Raw genomic sequence first — 9,785 nt, 5'->3', positions numbered from 1 at the left:
TTGCCAACACATTTCACAGGTCCCCACAGTCACTCATATGGGAAAAACACTCAACATAAGACGATCCTTTACATGCTCATCTTCCAACGTGGTATATATCATTCAATGCAAAACAAGCTAGATACTAAAAACTAGGATTAATTTACACAGATATTATATTAAAAACTGCAACGCCAACCAGGAAAGCACTTCTGTGGGATGACATTTCGACAAACTAGAACATTGCATCAGTGGTTTTATGGTGAGAATACTGAAAGGAACGTCCCTCCAGGGATTCAAGACAAAGTTAGACAACTTCCTGCTGAATCAGAACATACGCAGGTAAGGCTAGACTCAGTTAGGGCACTGGTCTTTGACCTAAGGGCTGCCACGGGAGCGGACTGCTGGGCACGATGGACCACTGGTCTGACCCAGCAGCAGCAAGTCTTATGTTCTAAAATGATATTTTGACACACACAAAACAGGATTCACGACCTTGGCTTCCTATCATATTACAGGTCATGGATTATTTTTGATTTTACATTACTGACTTTTATTCCGCCATAACCTCATAGTTCTAGGCGGATTACAAAAGACGTATGCTGGACATTTCCAGAAACATTACAGGTTTAGGAACTAAATACAAGACTGAGACTTATTCAGAAGCATGGGAAACTTAGGTACAGTATTAACTTGTTTTAACAAAGGCCTCGATTCACTAAGCAAACCGATCTTGCACTGATCGGTTTGTGACCCCTTTGCGACCCGATTTCCTTCTGACCCGATTCGCTAACCTCTCCTCTGATCCATGCATGCAAATTAAGGGAAATGGCATGCAAAGTAGGCAGGGACATGATTCACTAAACAAATCTGGGACACCAATTGGGCTGGCCGATCAACAGAAGAAGCTGAGGACCAGTCGCACACATCCCTTCCGACTCCCCTGCTCCATTGCTGCCCTGCACTCTGCCCCGATCTTCCAGCCTTACTCTCTGCCCCGATCTTGCCCTGCTCTCTGCCCCGAGCCAGAACACGCCGCAGTGCAGCCCCGCTTTAAACATGCAGGCTCGCACTGCAGGGAAGATAGCAGAGAGGAGGAGAGTCAGGGCGGGTTCAGGCCTAGTAGGATTCACGTGTTCTGGCTGATTGCCCCCCTCCCTGCCTGCAAAAGTGTCTTCCTTGCGTGAAGAGAGCATGTGCAGACCATCGACAGGGAAAGACATGGTCTGCACATGCTTCGGGATCGCTCAGTAGCGATCCGTGCAGTCGGTGGGGGGTGCTCCTCCGATCGCCCCCATTTAAATATTAGCCTGTAGTGAATTGATCGGACAAGGATCGGGTCACGATCGAGCAGGTTAGTGAATCGGGCCCAAAGTTCTGAAAAAGCAGGGTCTTTATATCTCTTCGGAGGCTTTTGTAATTCAGTGATGTTAACAGTTTTTCATCTACCCCATGTCTGTCTGTCTCTCACCAACCCTACTCCTTTTGTCTTACACCTTACCCAACCCCCCTCTTCCTGTGAGACTATCATTGAAATGTTTTGATGTTTCACTTGCATTTACTGACAGTTGTCAACATTTGCCTATTTCTAATCTGAGGAAGAAGAGTCACTTTCGAAAGCCAATCAAACAATACACTAACTCCCCCTTTTATGAAGCTGTGTTAGGATTTCTTATTGCAGGCCATGGCAGTAAAAGCTTTTACTGCCGTGGCCAGCGATAAAAAACCCTAACGTGATTTCATAAAAGGGGAGGGGGGGTAAGTTAGTCCAATAAAACGTTATTACCTTTTTTTGTTTTATTTCTTTCAATTCTATATATTATCTTCTGCATTTACAATCAAGTTGGCTTATACTGCTCTTGTGCTCAGTATTTTTATTCTAATTTACACATATGTTCTGTGGCTTTTCACATTTGCTGCCGTTTTATATTTTGGATGCGAGGGACCATTCATGCTGTTTTTGAGTCTTGTTTTCTTATATATGACAAATAATTGTGATATACCAACATTTGCTCAGGGGGCTTGCTAGAGATGATCCATTTACTGGATATACAGTAGCTTGAAATCAGGATCCTCAACAAGGTATGTCGATCTGATGTCTCTTCCTCATTTAATATATTTTGATATTTTTCATGTGTGCTAAATTTGTTGATTTTCATTTAATATATTTACGGCCTCTTTTACAAAGCCGCACAGCAACAGCCCCGAAGCCCTTTAAATCTCTATGGGCTTCGGGGCCATTAGCGCAGCACAGCCTCTAGCGCGGCTTTGTAAAAGAGGCCGTTAGTTTCATGTACGCATCATTTAACTTTATTCCATTCTCAGTACCTTTTTGTTTGGTATATTTAGGGGTCCTTTTACTAAGGACCCCTTATGTATTTATGTTTATGATATGGTTTTTGATGTATTTATTTTTTATAATTATGTGCCATGCATGTAGGGTTGGACTGACTCCTGATGCAGGCTTCACAGCCATGTTGAGCCTCCCTCCACTAATATCCTTGCAAATAAAGACTGCTTTTTATCACTACTTTGACTGGTAGCTCTTTTGCCTGTTGTAATACCCCACTTTTGTGGCTCATCATTCACGGATGTGGTGGACTTGTTTCTCCTGGTTTATTTTTCTTGGTCAATCTTTTAGAACATATATAAAGTTGCACAAGTTCTCATTTCCTAGGATAAACTGACTTGTGCATGTGTTGCTTATCACAAGGTATTGACTTTGTGCATGTATTAATAATTTGTATTCTGCTTAGAACTGTGGGATAATGCAGGCTATAAATATTTTAAATAAATTGCTGCATGCTAACCAATTAGTGCAGAAGTGGCACGTGAGTTCTTACCACCTAGAAAATAGTGCATTGTCATTATTAGGGACAATGGAAAATGAAGCAGTTTTACTGCCACATTAAAAGTGGCCTCAGTATGTGGGAAAGTCCTGTGCTGGGGATAATGCAGCTTAAGAAAAGGACTTCTAAGTACACTTCTCCCTCCAAATTTGCGGGTTCAAGACTTGTGACTTCAGTTATTCATGACTTTCTAAACTCTAACCCACACCCACTTCCGGACCTCTCCACACCGTACCTGGTGGCCTAGCGGTGAAGCGATCTACCTATGCTCCTGTCCCGTGCAGAGCCATCAACAAAAATGGCTGTTGTGAGTTCCCGTGGTTTCATGAGACTACAGTGGGAACTCACGACAGCCATTTTTGTTCACTGCTCATCAAGGGGTGGGAGCTTAGGACTGCTCCTGCCATGCTTCACCGCTAGACCATCAAGTATGGAGAGGTCTGGGAGGCGGGAGGGAGGCAAGGGAGGGTCAGTTGGCCCTAAAAGTTATTTGCCATTTTTCCATATTTATGGGCCAGCTCTGCCCCTAACCCCACAAATACGGAGGGAGAAGTGTATTGCTTAGCACACAACAAGAAAATAGTTAAAAAAAAATAGATATGATTCATGGCTTGACATTCAACCTGTAGGATTCAAACATAGCTTTGTATTTCTTGCAATCTCCTTTAAAGTTTTGGCAGACCAAACACTGTTCATCACAGATGAAACTGAATATCACAGCTGGTACCCATGCACAGCTAGGCTGAAATAGGATAGAGAGCATTAGAGGTGTCATTCTGCTGAAAAATAAGAGAAATTGGGATACTATACCAAGAACCAAATTTCATGCAATGATGTTAAGCAAAAATATATATATATATCACTCTAAAAGCTAGAAATAAGAAATGCAGCTTATTTCCAATATAGCAGTGCACAAAGACAGAAATCAGACTTAGGTGACAAGCAGTTGGGTGACAGGCTTCTAGTAGCATTAGGCCTCTTGGTATTTAATTCCACCCTCTTCCCCACACCAATGTCATGGCTTTAACTGACTGTGGATATATGAGGTACTCCTGATTAATAATGGCAGGGGAGTTTGTGAAGGTTTGAAAGAGAAAGAGAGAGAGAGAGAAGCTAACAAAAGCAAACACAGAAATAACAAATTATGGGGAAAGGATTCTACACCCTCCAAGCCTCCAGCATGTTGCTGCTGGAGTCTTCATGAGTTTTAGCTCTCCAGCATTCACTTATTTGTGTCTCCAGCATACCAGATGGTTTCTGGTATGATGTCTAGAGAAATCTCCAGGGTAGAGCTGGAAGTCCTAACATGGGACGATGCACATCACAGACAAGCATACTGAGGCTTTTATTTTTTCCAAAAGGCCTAGTATTAAAGAGTTTTAAAAATATTTATATACAGACATATACGTTAATCCTCAAAGCCGTTCATTAACGACTGGTTTATTAAGCTTCATTTACTCATAGACACAGGGTGGGAGGAAAGCATTAGTGAATCATGCCTGCGGTGGCTGTGCACTTAAAGAGGATCATTTTACAAACCATTTTTGCACATAAAGGGATTTAATAAAGATGCCTAAAGTTAGGTGCCTATATTGCATGCAGGAAGCACAAATTCTATTCCGACAATTAAGGGGTTTACAGAATACTAACATAAGTTTGTGTTTACATGCCAGCATTTAGGCATTACATTACATTACATTAGAGATTTCTATTCCGCCATTACCTTGCGGTTCAAGGCGGATTACAAAAGATTTATGAATGGAGGTTACAATGGAAGAACATTTGTCATTTCTTGAGTTGTAAAGAGTAGATCATTTGTCAGTATTTGAATGGTAAAAAGTGGAGAGGAGTAGGTAGAAATTTATGAAGAAAGGGAAACTAAGGAAGATAATTTGTTGTTTTTCAAGTTGTACAATGGAAGAACATTTGTCCTTTCTAGAGTTGTAAAGTGTAGATCATTTGTCATTTCAAGAGTTGTAAAGAGTAGATCATTTGTCAGGATTGTTTCAGGAATTTCTTGAAGGCATGACCACTTCCGCCATGTAAATGCATCACGTTGAGTGTATAACTGACAGCATTCTATAAAGTGTATACTAAAACAATCAGAACATCCATACCTCACCCACACGAATGCCCTCTTGTTTTTAACCTTAATTGTTCTCTTTTCTTTTAAAATTGTATTTCTCCCTACCATCCCTACCAATGGAAGTATTGTTCTGTCATTAATAAGTTAGTTAATTGCTCCCCATTTTTATTTTTTAACTGTTAAACGCTTACAATGTTTGATTAGCGTTTTATCAAATTTTAATAAACTTGGAAATCAGGGGTTGGCAATCTGTGGCTCTCCAGGCCCGACCCTTTAATCTCCCTCCCAATCCCACGATCCTCCCCAGGCCTACCGAGGTACCCGGTGGTCCATCAGGGGTCTTTGTGGCAGGAGCATAGCCCTCTTGCTCCTGCTTCCTCGTGGCTGCCTTCTAAAATAGCTGCCACAACTTCTTGCGGCATTTCCTGTAGTACTGCGAGGTGTCGAGAGAGGTCACGGCCGCTTTGAGAGGGCTGTGCTCATGCCACAAAGACTCCTGCTGGACCACCAGTTATCTCGGTAAGCTTGGGGGGGATGTACCGGTAATCATGGAGTTGGGAGGAAGATTAAAGGGTTGGGGCCTGGAGAAGGGGGAAAACCTTGGCTATGGGTTGGGGGGGAGGGAGGGAGGGATGAGAGGTGCAGAGACCTGAGAAGGGTTGGAGGGGAGAGAAGCTACACCTTCAGCTCTTTGTCTATCTTGGGTTAAACATTTTGGATAACTTGGCTGTTTGATGTAAAAAGGTTGCTGACCCCTACACTAGACAATTTATGTGTGCACTTAACAGAATAGGGTCATATCTCACAAGCGTAACTGCAAATAAGTACCAATTAATGGAAGTTAAGGCCACTTGATGATAGCTATCACCAATTGCCGATCAAGGGCCAAGTTACATGAGAACTACACTACAACTATTTATACAATTGCATGCAGGACTGCACATTCCATTTATAGAATTAGAGGGAAACCACTTTAGGTGCAAAATGGTCTCTTATAAAATTTGGTCTTGCCTAGAAGTACACATGGTAGAAGATGGTGGATATCAGTATGTAGTGGCCTAGTACAGTGGGGGGGCGGTCTGCCCTGGGAGCCATGTTGGTGGGGGTGCAGGCCCCCCTCCTCCTCTCATGGGGGTGTAGGCCCCCCTTCACTTCTCCATGCATCTAGTTGAAGTTGTTCGCGGTGGTCAACGCATAGGTGCTGCGAATAAAAAGTGACATCAGAGGGAGAGCCAACGGGGTCGCGAGGAGCACGTTGTTGACCGCCACAAGCAATAAATTCAACTAAAGGTACGGGCGAAGGGAAGGGAAAGGGGAGTGCACGCAGCAGGTGGGATCGGGAATGGAGTTGGGGGGGCGGAGACAAAGGCAGGGAGGGGCAACACCGCCCCAGGCGCCTATTACCTTCGCTACACCACTGCCTGTATGGAAGGCATCTTCAGGTGTCTTAATACTTTTTCATATTTTTATCTTGCTTTGTAAAATTCTCCGCATTTTTTTATACTGCATGCATTTTATAATTTATGTATTTCTTCCACTAGATGCCTTCAATTGCTGTCTTTTTAAATAACTTGTACTGTTTGTATCTTATCCAGTTGTTGTGAACCGCTTAGAACTCTCGAATATGGCGGTATATAAAAATAAATTTATCCCATCCAATTACAACAATTTTTAGTTGATCGAGAACAGAAACCAGCTTAATTTTCTTTAAGTTTCATTGCTAAGAAATAAGAGGAGAAAAGAATCCCTATTATAGTAAGGAATGATTCAAGGTTCGTGAAGGTAAACTGAGAATTATTTCCTTTATCTTTTCTTATACTTTTCTGTTGAAATGGTATCATGTCTCCCCTTTTAGTGGGCTTAAAAAGGAATTATGTATGATTGATCATGTATTCTGTTTGGAGATCCCCTTTTTTTCCTTTGTATTATTGCATTATGTATTATTCAAATTATAATAAAAATGTATTGAACTAAAAAAATAAATAAATAAATTTATTATTATTATTATTATTACCATTTATATGTGCTCTAGAGCAGGTATAAATTCTTTACTTCCCTCTCCATATTCGCGGGGGTTAGGGGCAGAGCCTGCCCGCGAATATTAAAAAACTGCAAATAATATTCGGGCTGGTTCTGCTCCTAACCCGCGCTTCCCAGGCTATTTTAAGCTCTGAAAGCTTCTCCCCCCTTAAGCCTTACCTGGTGGTCTAGCATGTTTTCAGGCAGGAGCGATCTTCTCACGCTCCTGCCCCGTGCAGATCGCTCACAGGAAATGGCTGCCTTGAGCTCCCGTAGTCTCTCGAGCTATTTCCTGTGAGCGATCTGCATGGGGCAGGAGCGTGGGAAGATCGCTCCTGACCCGAAAACCTGCTAGACCACCAAGTAAGGCTTAAGGGGGGGATTTCAGGGCTTAAAATAGCCTGAAAAATGAAAATGCAATTTTTTGGTTTAAAACCACGAATAAGCGAATCCGTAGATATGGAATTCGCGAATACGGAGGGGGAAGTGTACTTTATAATGTCAATGTTATATAAGTTTTAAGTATATGTCTACTTGTCAATACCTCTGAAAGAATAAGCAGGGGTTGAGGTTTGGGGCAGGAGGAAACAGGAAAAGCAATTAATGACCCTTTTAGATCTTAAGGTCCATCTGGTTCCCTTGTCACTTTCTTTTCAGTGATTTGTAAATGAACTGTCAGCTCAGAGTGAGAGAATTAATCAGGGACGGCATTAAAAGGTTTCGCTTAAATCTTGCTCTGAGTGCCTTCTAGTTTACCTTTTGCTCCTTTGTTAAAAGCAAAGAAGTGGTGACCTTTAGAACAGAGAAATATTTAATGTTTTCCATTATGGTTTATCTTTTTTATAAAGCTAACTTTTTTGAGGGGAGAGGGATGATACTTTAGCAGTTTCCTAATTTGGACTTCTAACTTAGGCAGAACTGGAGTTGGGATTGGGAATTGGTGCCATGGGTTTTCATTCACCTCTATCCTAAATTTAGCTACTAGGTGTTGTACTATGTAGTAAACCTAGACTCCCTTTCTCCAGCGTTTGCGAACGCTGCCTCCACAGCATACCCTGCTCTGGCAGCAGGAGAGCTGAACCCAGGTCCAGGTCCAGAATATAGCATGGCCACTGTTTTGATACTGCATGGTAAAGAATTACTCGAATGTTGCTGGGGCTGTGAATTATTTAAATATTGCCCTTCAATTCCATGTCAGATAGTTAATAATTCCACTATAGAGAGAAGGAAGTGACATCACCCACAGAATGGCTGTTTAATCCAGGAGCTCCATTGGGCCTGTTGAGGGTGATGTAGTGAATAGCTTTCCAAGAGTGAATTACAAAAAAATACTTGTGTGGTAAGCTTTGGGAAGAGATGGAAAGGCAAAAGAAATTAGAAAAATACCAATATACAGCTGAAAGTGGAGATAAATAGAGACCTGAATCGGGCAGCGTGCAGCTAGAGAAAAAAAAAAGATGGCGCCGACATAATCGGATATGGAAGATGAGGATTCCCCTACCCAGCTACCAGAGGAAGAAGAGATCACCCAAAAAACTGGTTCCAGGATTTGAAGGTAGAAATGGTAGAGGCAAGAGAAGATGTCAAGGCGGTGCTAACAGATATTAGATAAGCCAGAGCTGGCAGGGACTCAAAGCCACTATGTTATAGTAAGGCAGAGCAAGCCTACAGTATTTACACAGAGAACAAGCAGTAGCAAATACAAGCCCAAAGGATGAGATGAAACAGCAAAAAGGTGTTCTTCTCTTTCTCTCATTGCCTGCCAATAAGCACTCCCCCAGATTCTAATGCCGACGGTTAGGTACCAGAATCTACACCCAGATCCGAGATCCGCCTGCAACTTAGGCCCCCTTTTATCAAGCTGCGTTAGGGTTTTTTTTATTGCCGGCCGCTGTGGTAAAAGCTCCGATGTTCATAGGAATTCTATGAGCGTTGAAGCTTTTACCGCAGCGGCCAGCAATAAAAAAACTTTAAAGCGGCTTGATAAAAAGAGGGCCTTAATGAGGGGATGAGCACCAGTTGACCATTTAATTGTCGCTAACTGGTGTTTGGTTGAAGCTGCATGTGGATCTCCCCTGTATGTTACTCTATACCTTGGCGCCTAACTTTTCCCCCACACATCCCAAAAGGGTTGGTGGCCATGGGAAGGGCACAGACAGGTCATGGGCATTCCCAAAAGGTAGGTGCCAAATTATAGAATATTGCAAAACAGATGTAAGTCTTGTGCCTAAGGTTAGGTGTGACTTGCATGACATGCCGGTATTCTATTAAGGTCAGGCATCCTTTATAGAATAGCGGCTTGGCGCTGATCTTTTCCACACCTAACTTTTGGTGTTGTATATAGAATTGCTCCCCAATGTGCTTGGGCTACCAATAACTTTCATATTCACTTGCCTTTAAAGCACTTATTCATAATATGTGAAGCTACCTTTGAAAATATACAGTATTAATAGACTATGAAAACTCACACTGAATCATCCTTCTGTGTTCATTATTACGGCTCAACTTGTAGGAAACAAACAGTACATGAGACACTCTAATGTCCTGTCCATCTGAACAACAATGAAATGTATTCTTAGGGCTTAACACTTCTGAAATGCAAATGTCAGGACTACTTGAGCTCTGTGATGATCACAACTGTTAAAAAAAAGTCTAAGTTTTAGAGGCGGGAGACAGCCAGAACAGCTCAGAGTCTTTCAGACCCAGGACCCTCCATGATAAAGCACTGTAGTGTCCTGTGCAAGTCTAGACAGAGCTGGCTTTAGTGCAAACTAACTTTTGCAGTCGACTTTACACACTAAACAAGTATTTTGTATAGGACAACCCTGACACATTACCTAATAGAATGACCA

Source organism: Geotrypetes seraphini, chromosome 4 (genome assembly GCF_902459505.1).
Source record: "Geotrypetes seraphini chromosome 4, aGeoSer1.1, whole genome shotgun sequence".
In the NCBI taxonomy this organism is placed as follows: Eukaryota; Metazoa; Chordata; class Amphibia; order Gymnophiona; family Dermophiidae; genus Geotrypetes; species Geotrypetes seraphini.
The sequence above is the reverse complement of the archived record's forward strand: the minus strand, read 5'-3'. Positions refer to the sequence as shown.